Source organism: Canis lupus, chromosome 8 (genome assembly GCF_048164855.1).
Source record: "Canis lupus baileyi chromosome 8, mCanLup2.hap1, whole genome shotgun sequence".
NCBI lineage: Eukaryota > Metazoa > Chordata > Mammalia > Carnivora > Canidae > Canis > Canis lupus.
This window is the reverse complement of record NC_132845.1, coordinates 76242731-76251510: the sequence shown is the minus strand read 5'-3', so window position 1 is coordinate 76251510 and position 8780 is coordinate 76242731.

The following is an 8780-nucleotide window of genomic DNA, read 5'->3' as shown; positions in this document are numbered from 1 at the left end:
TAATTAACATACAGTGTTATATTTGTTTCAGGTGTACAATGCAGTAATTCAGCAATTATATATATTACTCAGTGCTCATCTTGGTATGTGTGATCTTCCTCTCCTTTATCTATTTCACTCATACCTCCACCTACCTTCCTCTGGCAACCACCAGTTTGGCCTCTGTATTTAAGACAGCCACTGAAAACAGTATGGAGTATCCTCAAAAAAAAATAAAATAAAATTACCATATGATCTAGTAATTCCACTACTAGGATTTACCCAAAGAAAGCCAAAATACTAATTAAAAAAGATATATGTACACCTATGTTTATTGCAGCATTATTTACAACAATTAGGACACAGCATAAATCCAAGTATCCATCCACAGATGAGTGAATAAAGAAGATGTGGTATATACACAATGGAATATTACTCAGACACAAAAATGGAGATTTTTCCATTTGCAATGACATGGATGGAACTAGAGGGTATTTTGATAAGTAAAATAAGTCACACAGAGAAAGACAAATACTACATGATTTCACTCATATGTGGAATTTAAAAAACAGGAAAAAGAAAAATAAGAAAAAGAAAAATAAGAAAAAGAACCAGAAAAACAGACTCTTAAATACAGAGAACAATCTATGCTATATTTACATTTTAGCACTTGTCTTTGGATTGCCTTTGACGTGGCATAAGAGACAAGTGCTCTGAACATTGTCTAGGTCCAGTGACTCTGAAGTTGGGGAAGTTGTGTTGAGCAGGAGTCCCAGCATGTGAGTGAAAGAACTTCTCTAACAAGGAGTTCTGAAAGACAAGAATCATTGCCCTGTGTTTGTATTCCTACCAGAACAGTGGCTGACACAGTGTTGGTAACCTTTAAATGTCCTTTGAATAGTGAACAAATAAAGGTGAGAAATGGATTCTCATCCATTTCAGCAATGGATTCTCTGGCCCTCTGGTGTCTCGTCACATTCTTGTGATTTTTAATTTTCCTGGCATACTCCTCAGCAGAGGGCAGTGTAGTGCATCCCTGAGATGCATGAAAATTCATCTGTTGAGATAGAGAAGCTTCCCAAGTTTTGTGGCTCTGTTATTTTGGGGGTAATTGCTTCTTGCAATAAGCCCTAGATTTATATATGACCAGAAAACTACAACCACAAAACATAGGTTAACATTTCCGAAGCTGATGTATCCAGTGGCTGTTGACAGAGGCATACAAATTGATTTACCTCATCTTGGTAATAATACAATGCTACTTACATTAGCTCACTAAAAGTTTGGATAAGCAGAATTTATTTTCATTCTAGTTTCAATAGTAACCAAAATGTTTGAGGATAGTCCACCAGGCACTGTAAGATCTAGATATGATAGTGCAAAAACTATAAAAGAAGAATTAATCTACATCATGGATGTACCTTGAGAACATGATTGCTAAGTGAAAGAGGCCAATCACAAAGGACGACATGTTATAGGATTCCATTTCTATGTAATATCCAAGTAGGCAAATTTATAGAGACCGAAAATAGATTAGTGGTTGCCCGGGGCTGGGGGAAATGGGGGCAATGAAGGATTACATCTAAGGGATAGGGAGTCTGTTTGGCGGTGGTGATAAAAATACTCTAAAATTGGGTTGAGATGATAATTGCAAAACTCCGAATATACTAAAAACCATTGAGTTGGATGCTTTAAATGGGTGAATTGTATGGCACATGAATTATATCTCAAAGCTATAAAAGAGAATGAATAATGTTCAACTAAATTTTTACAATCATCTTGTTATGCTCCAGGTTTAGTCTCCATCTGTGATGGAGATGACTTTCCAAGGATTGCCCATACATCCTGGATGGCATGTGCCAGCAGGGATCCATGTAGAAACATGACTCTTCTGATGCTTGGCAGCTAGTCTGTTTTCTGATCATTGCTATGGTGAGATGAGAGTCAGTGTTCTTATTCTGGTCACCAGTCCCATTGCTAGAGCCATGGGGGCTGACCTGGGGCTGGCATGTGCCGTTGCCCTGCTGGCTTTAACGAGGAGTCTGAAAGAGTTTATGGCCATGAGAAACAGCAACTCCAGGACAATGCAGGTGGCAAAGCTTTGCTTCCAGTTCTCACTTAACTTATATCCAAGAGGCGTGTTCTCCCAATTTGTGTAGCAGCTCCCATAGTAAGCACTTCCAAGAAGGTGGTACTCTCTGGAGGCAGTAATCTCAGCAATTGGGGGAAAAGCAAAACCCATCGTTAGAAGAAGCATCACCAGCTGAAAATTAGGAGGTTTGGCTTCTAGTTCTGGCTCTGTAGTTGAATTGACCAAGATCACTCCCTGAATCCTCTCTGACCTTGGGTATGTCAGTAAATTGAACTTCATATGGGAATCAAAGCTTAGAACTGTCAGGTCATCCTTGGTTCTAAATTCCATTAGTTATTGCTTTACACTCTTGGGAACATGTGCAGTTCAACTGTTGAACACTAACAGAAAAGGCGGTAAATCTTTACTTGTCTCTCTCCTGTCTGATATCTCTGCTTTTTTGCAACAGTAATAATGTGAAAATCAGTGGTCACCATGCCTACTGCCTAGTCTAGGTGCCTGACCATTTGCACCTGCCAAGAGGGGTGAGGCTGGGAGCATGATGAGGCACTGGAGAAGCTGCCTTTGACAGCTTGAGCTTATTTTTGGGGGGGCTTTAGGGTTTGCCCCATATCTTAGTTAAGGGGAAAATTCTACCCATTATGTGATATTTGCAGAAAGGAAATGTAACTTCTAAGCATCTTAAATGGCATACTGCCTGAAAGAATATCTCGATGTGTTCTACTTGCACAAAAATGATACTTGGTGTTCCTTCAGGGCCTCTGGTCACTTATCAAGAAGAAAACAGTGCAGCTGTCTTTGGTGGCCTTCCTTCCTTCTCTAGTTTCCAGGATCCCAGTCCGTCCTCACTGCGGCCAAGCCTGCAGAGAGCAGAGGCTCCCCTGGCAGAAGGAGGCATTGTTTACACTCAGCAGACCTGAAGACCCTTGTGAGGAGCCACACTGAATAAGCCTGGATAGAAAGAACTGTTGTCAGGCTGCCAGACTGTGATTCAGCATATGTAATATATATTCATTGTACAAAATGTGGATGATCAAAAAATAGAGAGAAAAAGTTACCCATAGCCTTACCACTTAAAAGCCACATTAGTCAATAGTTTCCAATTTTTGAACATTATTTTAAGCACTAAACATTCTGCTGTGCAGCATACATTATGTAATGTAATTTTCACAATCATTCTTTGAGATATGTGCTATTACTTCCTAGTGCAGAGAAAGAAACCATTTCAGAGAAGTTAGGCAACATGCCCAAGGCAGCACAGCCGGTAAGTGGCAGAGCTGAGATTAAAATCCAAGTCTAATTGACTCCAGAGTCATTGTACTATGTAATCTTCCCTCTTAACATTTTGTACTATTTCCTGTCAGTTTTTTTCTTCATTGTTTTTGTTTTGTTCTATCTTTGCATAATTGCAGTCATACTGTGTTTTCTAGAGGTCCCCTACCTGCCAGACTTCCAAGCCCTCAGGCCCTTTGGGTGTTAGATCTATGCAAAAATTCACACTATAGACAAGCTCATTTCTTGGACTCCAGTGCTCTACCAATATGGAAGGTCTTTCTTTATTTGGCAGAGAGAAGTCATGATCTCTTTTTCAATCTTTCTTCAGTCCCTAATCTCCTGAAGCTTTACTTGCCTAAAAAAGCAAAGACTCAGAACAGAATTATCTGTATCTGGGATAATCTCCACTGGGCTGTCCAGAGAGTCCTGGCTAGAAGCCAGGAGGCCTGGCTGCATGTGAGTTCCCAGGCGTGTGTGGGCTCCCTCATACCTGAGGTGTATATCAAAGACATAGGATTGCATATCTCAGCAGCCCTGGAATGGGGGCGCTGAGGAAGGGTCTGTGTGGGGACCCTGCAGGGAATGCAGCCAGACCATATATGAGGGACCCAGTTAGGGGCTGCAGGTTGGGGCTGCAGCATGGATCTTCCCCTGGGTAGGGCACCTCCCCACTAACCCTTTCCTTCCATCCTCATTGATTTCTAGAGTACACTCTAACCCTCATCCCTTCCCCTCTGTCTTTTTGTTCTTTCCAGTTTTCAGGAACATCAAATAAAGGCTCATTCAAGTGGCTCCCTTGAGGCAAACAGCCAAGAAGCAACATTTAGTTCTGCAGGTGAGCCAGCTTGATGGGTTTCAGCCACTTTAATAGAGAGAGACTCTTCCTCGAGATTCACTGTCCCTGGCCTGATCCCTCACACTTCATAGGACATCAAGCTTAAGCAGTGAGAAAAATCTTATAAAGAAAATGTGAACAAAAATAAAGAGCTCCAAACTCTATGTTCCTATATCTGCTAAGAATATTTACAGATCCGATTGTGTCAGGAATCAGAGCCCCAGGAGAGCTATGACCATAGGTACTCAGCAAGTGTGTCTTGAGTTGAAGTGAGAGAAGCTATGATGATTCTTTTTGATAAAGGGAGAATGATTTTTCTTTTTCCTGAATGTTTCCAAAAAGGGGCCACCCTCTGGTCTTTATCCTGGAGGAGGAGTATTGGGGTAGAGACCTCCACGTCCACTTCTACCATTTACTTGGTTCTTCACTTGGGCAGGTAGTGGTTGATGTACTTACAGAATCCAACAGTCTTGATTCAGATCATCAGGAGCTGAGCCACTGTACTTCAGAAGCAAAAAAGTGTTCTATCATACCTGTGTAGACCATCTGCCTCAGCTTCCAGCTCCCATGAGTAAACGCACCTGGGTCAGAACAGTGGCTAGTTTTGAGAAGTAACTGGGTATGTGAGGCAGGCCTGTGGCCCTCCATGAAACTTGGCAAAGTAAGAGGAGACCCACCAGGAATCTGGTCCAAGGCACGGGTACAACAGAGTTTAGCAGAAAGCTCTATTCTAAAAAAATAAAGAAAGAAAGAAAAAGAAAGCAAGCAAGCAAGCAAGCAAGCTCTATTCTTTGAGATCACTAGGTACTATCTGGACCGTTAATAAGAATAATTCTTTGGTATCCACTTGGCCACCCTTGTGTACATTTTCTTAACTGGAATGTTGGAGAAAAGAGGGAATGATCCTTAAGGCCTATAACCACGAACAATTTCCAAATTACTTGCCCTTGAATTCAGGCTCCAACTGCCCTTCACACTGATCTCTACTGTCTCACCCCTCAACAGAAGGATTTTCTTTCCTGGTCTCAAAGCCCACAAGAAGCTTCTTCTCCATCTTTGTCATTAGTCAAACCTTCATAACTTCGTATTTTGATCCTCTCCTGGGACCTACTCATCTTTTCTTTTTTCATACTATTCTTTTCAGCTTGTCTACCCCTGTAGGTATTTGTCCATTCCTGACCCACATCAAAGAGCAAATAGAAACACATCCACATCTATGATGATTATACTTAAGTGTGATACATACATATTGTTTAATGTGTACATGTGTACCACACTACCATGAATGTCCCTGGATTTTGAGCCCTTTAAATATTTTTTATAGAAGCAAAATAAGTTTTGCTCCAGATGTATTTTATAACTTTGTAATTAAAGTAGGTTTAAAATAACTAAATTTGGTGTTTTATAAGAAAATCTACCAGCATAGTACATAGTAGGAAATCAATGAATATTTGTTATGAATGGATGAATGAAGGAAGGACAAGAAGGAAAAATAAATGGTGGTAATAAAAATGTAAAAACATTAAATTGTATTTTTTAAAAAATAACTTTTTTTGGATCTCTATATACATGCTGTTTCTCAACAGCATAAATAAATATTATCATAGCTTAAAAAAGGGTATAATACAGATGATTTACAGATTTACACATGTTATAACTATAGTTATCTTTATTGAGAATTACATTTGCATTGCTATGATATCTACATTTGGTCCACTAACAATTAAATTTTAAATTAAGCAAAATGACTATGAATCAAATTAGCTTATGCACAATGTATATGTAGATAGCACCACTTAAATTTTCTTTAAATCCTTATTTTTAAATGAGATTTATGTATAGATTTGAAAAATATTTTAACTAGAATAGTGAAAAATTTCAAAATAAATTCTATGATGATTCATGATCATAACTATTAATGTACATAAAAAATGGTGACATGGGTAAGAGAGGCTGTCTTGTAGGTCTATGCCTGTCTTGCAGGTCATGTGTAAGAGATCATCCTTTTCTCTTACTCAAGACACTATAGGACTTTCACTTCTGGTCAAGGTGGAGTAACAGGGATCAGATTTACTATCCAGACATAAACAAACTAAAAACAGATAAACTACATAAAAACATTTCAAAACACTGGACATCAGACAAAAAATGACAGTTATTCCTGAGAGATGAAAAAAATGAGGTGGGCATTACAATTACCCAGCTTACTCCTTTGAGAGAGTACCAAGATAGTGTTGCAGGAAGAGGAAAGCCAAGCAGAGCCTGACAGATTTCCTCAGTTGAGAAGAGATAGTTGACAGTCTCAGGGGATGAAAGAGGCTAGAAGTCAAAGGACTGAGTACCAGAGAAAAGAAGCCACACAGGGGAAGCCTGCAATCTGCAGAGGGCAGCCCCTAAGTATTGAACTGAATACTGATTAGTACTTGCATGTGACAAAATTACTCAAGACTAGTAAGAGAACCATCTGAAAGGATGAGAGGTAACCATGTTTGACACACAGGCTGGGAATAGCGTTTACTTACCCCCACCGGCCAGAATAGAAAAACTCATGATTCGTGTGACAATGAGTAGAGTACACAAAGGATTTTTTTCAGTAAAATAATACTAATTACTGCTCTGGACCCAACTAACAAGTCTTAAAGTACAGACCCAAATATGTAAAACTGTTACCAAATAGCTGTGTCTTAGGGAAAAAAACTTAAGAATATTTATAACAATTTAAAAACAGCCATCACCCAACAAGGTAAAATTCACAATGTCTGGTATCTAATAGAAATTACCAGGCATGCAAAGAAGCTGGAAAATATGGCCCATAATGAGAAGAAAAATAAAACATCAAAACCAACACAGAGTTGACAAAAATGTTAGAATCAACAGATAGGATAATGAAGCAATTATTGTGAATGGTATTCCATATGTTCACAAGGTTAAGTGGAGACATGGGATATGCATTAAAAAAAAAAACCCCAAAACTCTAAATCAAATTTCTGGAAATAAACCCCACAATATCTTGGATAAAGAATACACTGGATGAAATTAATGGCAAATTGACATTTCAAGATAAAAGTGACTTTTTAGTGACTTGAAGTCATAGCAGTAGAAATTGTCCAAAATAAATCAGAGAGAAAAGAGAGAAAATAAAGAGCAGAGCATCAGTGAGTTGTTGGGACAACTTTAAGAAGCCTATTAACATGTTAACAATAACTGAGTCCATGACAAAGGAGTTCAGATTCCTTCACAAAGCAGAAACATATCTCAAAAATAAGGGCTGAAAATCTCTCAAGTTGATAAAAACTATGAACTGCCAGATGCAAGAAGCACAAAACATCCAGCAAAAACAAAAACAAAAGAAAAACACCAAGATATATCATAATCAAATTTCTCAAAACCAGTGATAAAGAGAAAATCTTAAAAGCAGCCAGAATAAAAAGACATGTTATATATAAAGGAACAAGATAAAAATGACAATGGATTTCTTGTTAGGAGCAAAGCAGGTGAGAGGACAATGGAATAACATCTCTAAAATACTAAAGGAATAAAAAAACAAGCAAAAAAATAATTTCACACTAGAAGCAAAGTATCTTTTAAAAATGAAAGCAATAGAAAGAATTATTTGGATATAGAAAATGGAAAGAATTAATGCCCAGAAAACTCCCAATGCATGAAATGTTTAAGTAATTCTTTCAGGCAGATGTAAAATGGTACTGGATGGAAATATAAATCTACACAAAGAAATGAAGAACACTAGAAATGCAATTACTGAAGTATGTATGTAATATTTTTCTGTTATTTAAATTTATTTAAAATATATTGACTGTTTAAACAAAAGTGTTAATAATGGAGTACTGGATTTATAATGTAGGAAATTAAAGCATATGACAGCAATAGCACAAAGGTTGGGAGTAGAGAAATGGAAAAATACTTCTATAATATTCTTAAATTTTATGTGAAGTGACATAGTATCACTTGAAGGTAGATTGTAATAAATTAAAAATATATTCTATAGACCTTCAAGCGACTACTAAAATAACAAGACAAAGCCAACAAAAGGGATAAAATGGAATTACACAAAAAAATGTTCACTCAACACACGAGAAGATAGGAAAAAAGGGGGAAAGTGACTAAAGAACGAATAGAACAAATAAAAAACAAATACCAAGAAGACAGACTTAATCTAACCATAATGGTAATCATACTAAATATAAATGGTCTAAACATTCCAAAAAAAAAAACAAAAAAGGCAGGGAAACTGGAGTGGTTATAGTGATATCAGGCAAAATGGATATCAGAGCAAAGAATATTACCAGTGATTAAAAAATTGTGGATTTCATAATAGTAAGCAGATTGCTCTGTCAAGAGAAGATAATGATTCTGAGTATTTATGCTCCTGATAACAAAGTTTCAAAACATCTGGAGCAAAGACTGATAGACCTGCAAATAGAAAAACCCACAATTATAATGGAAAGTTTTAATACCCATTTATCAATATTTGAAAAAACAGTTAGACAGAAAGTCAGTAGAGATAAGATTTAAAGAAAAGATTTAAACAACACTGTCAGCCAGATTGATATATATGACATTTATAGAACATATAAAGTG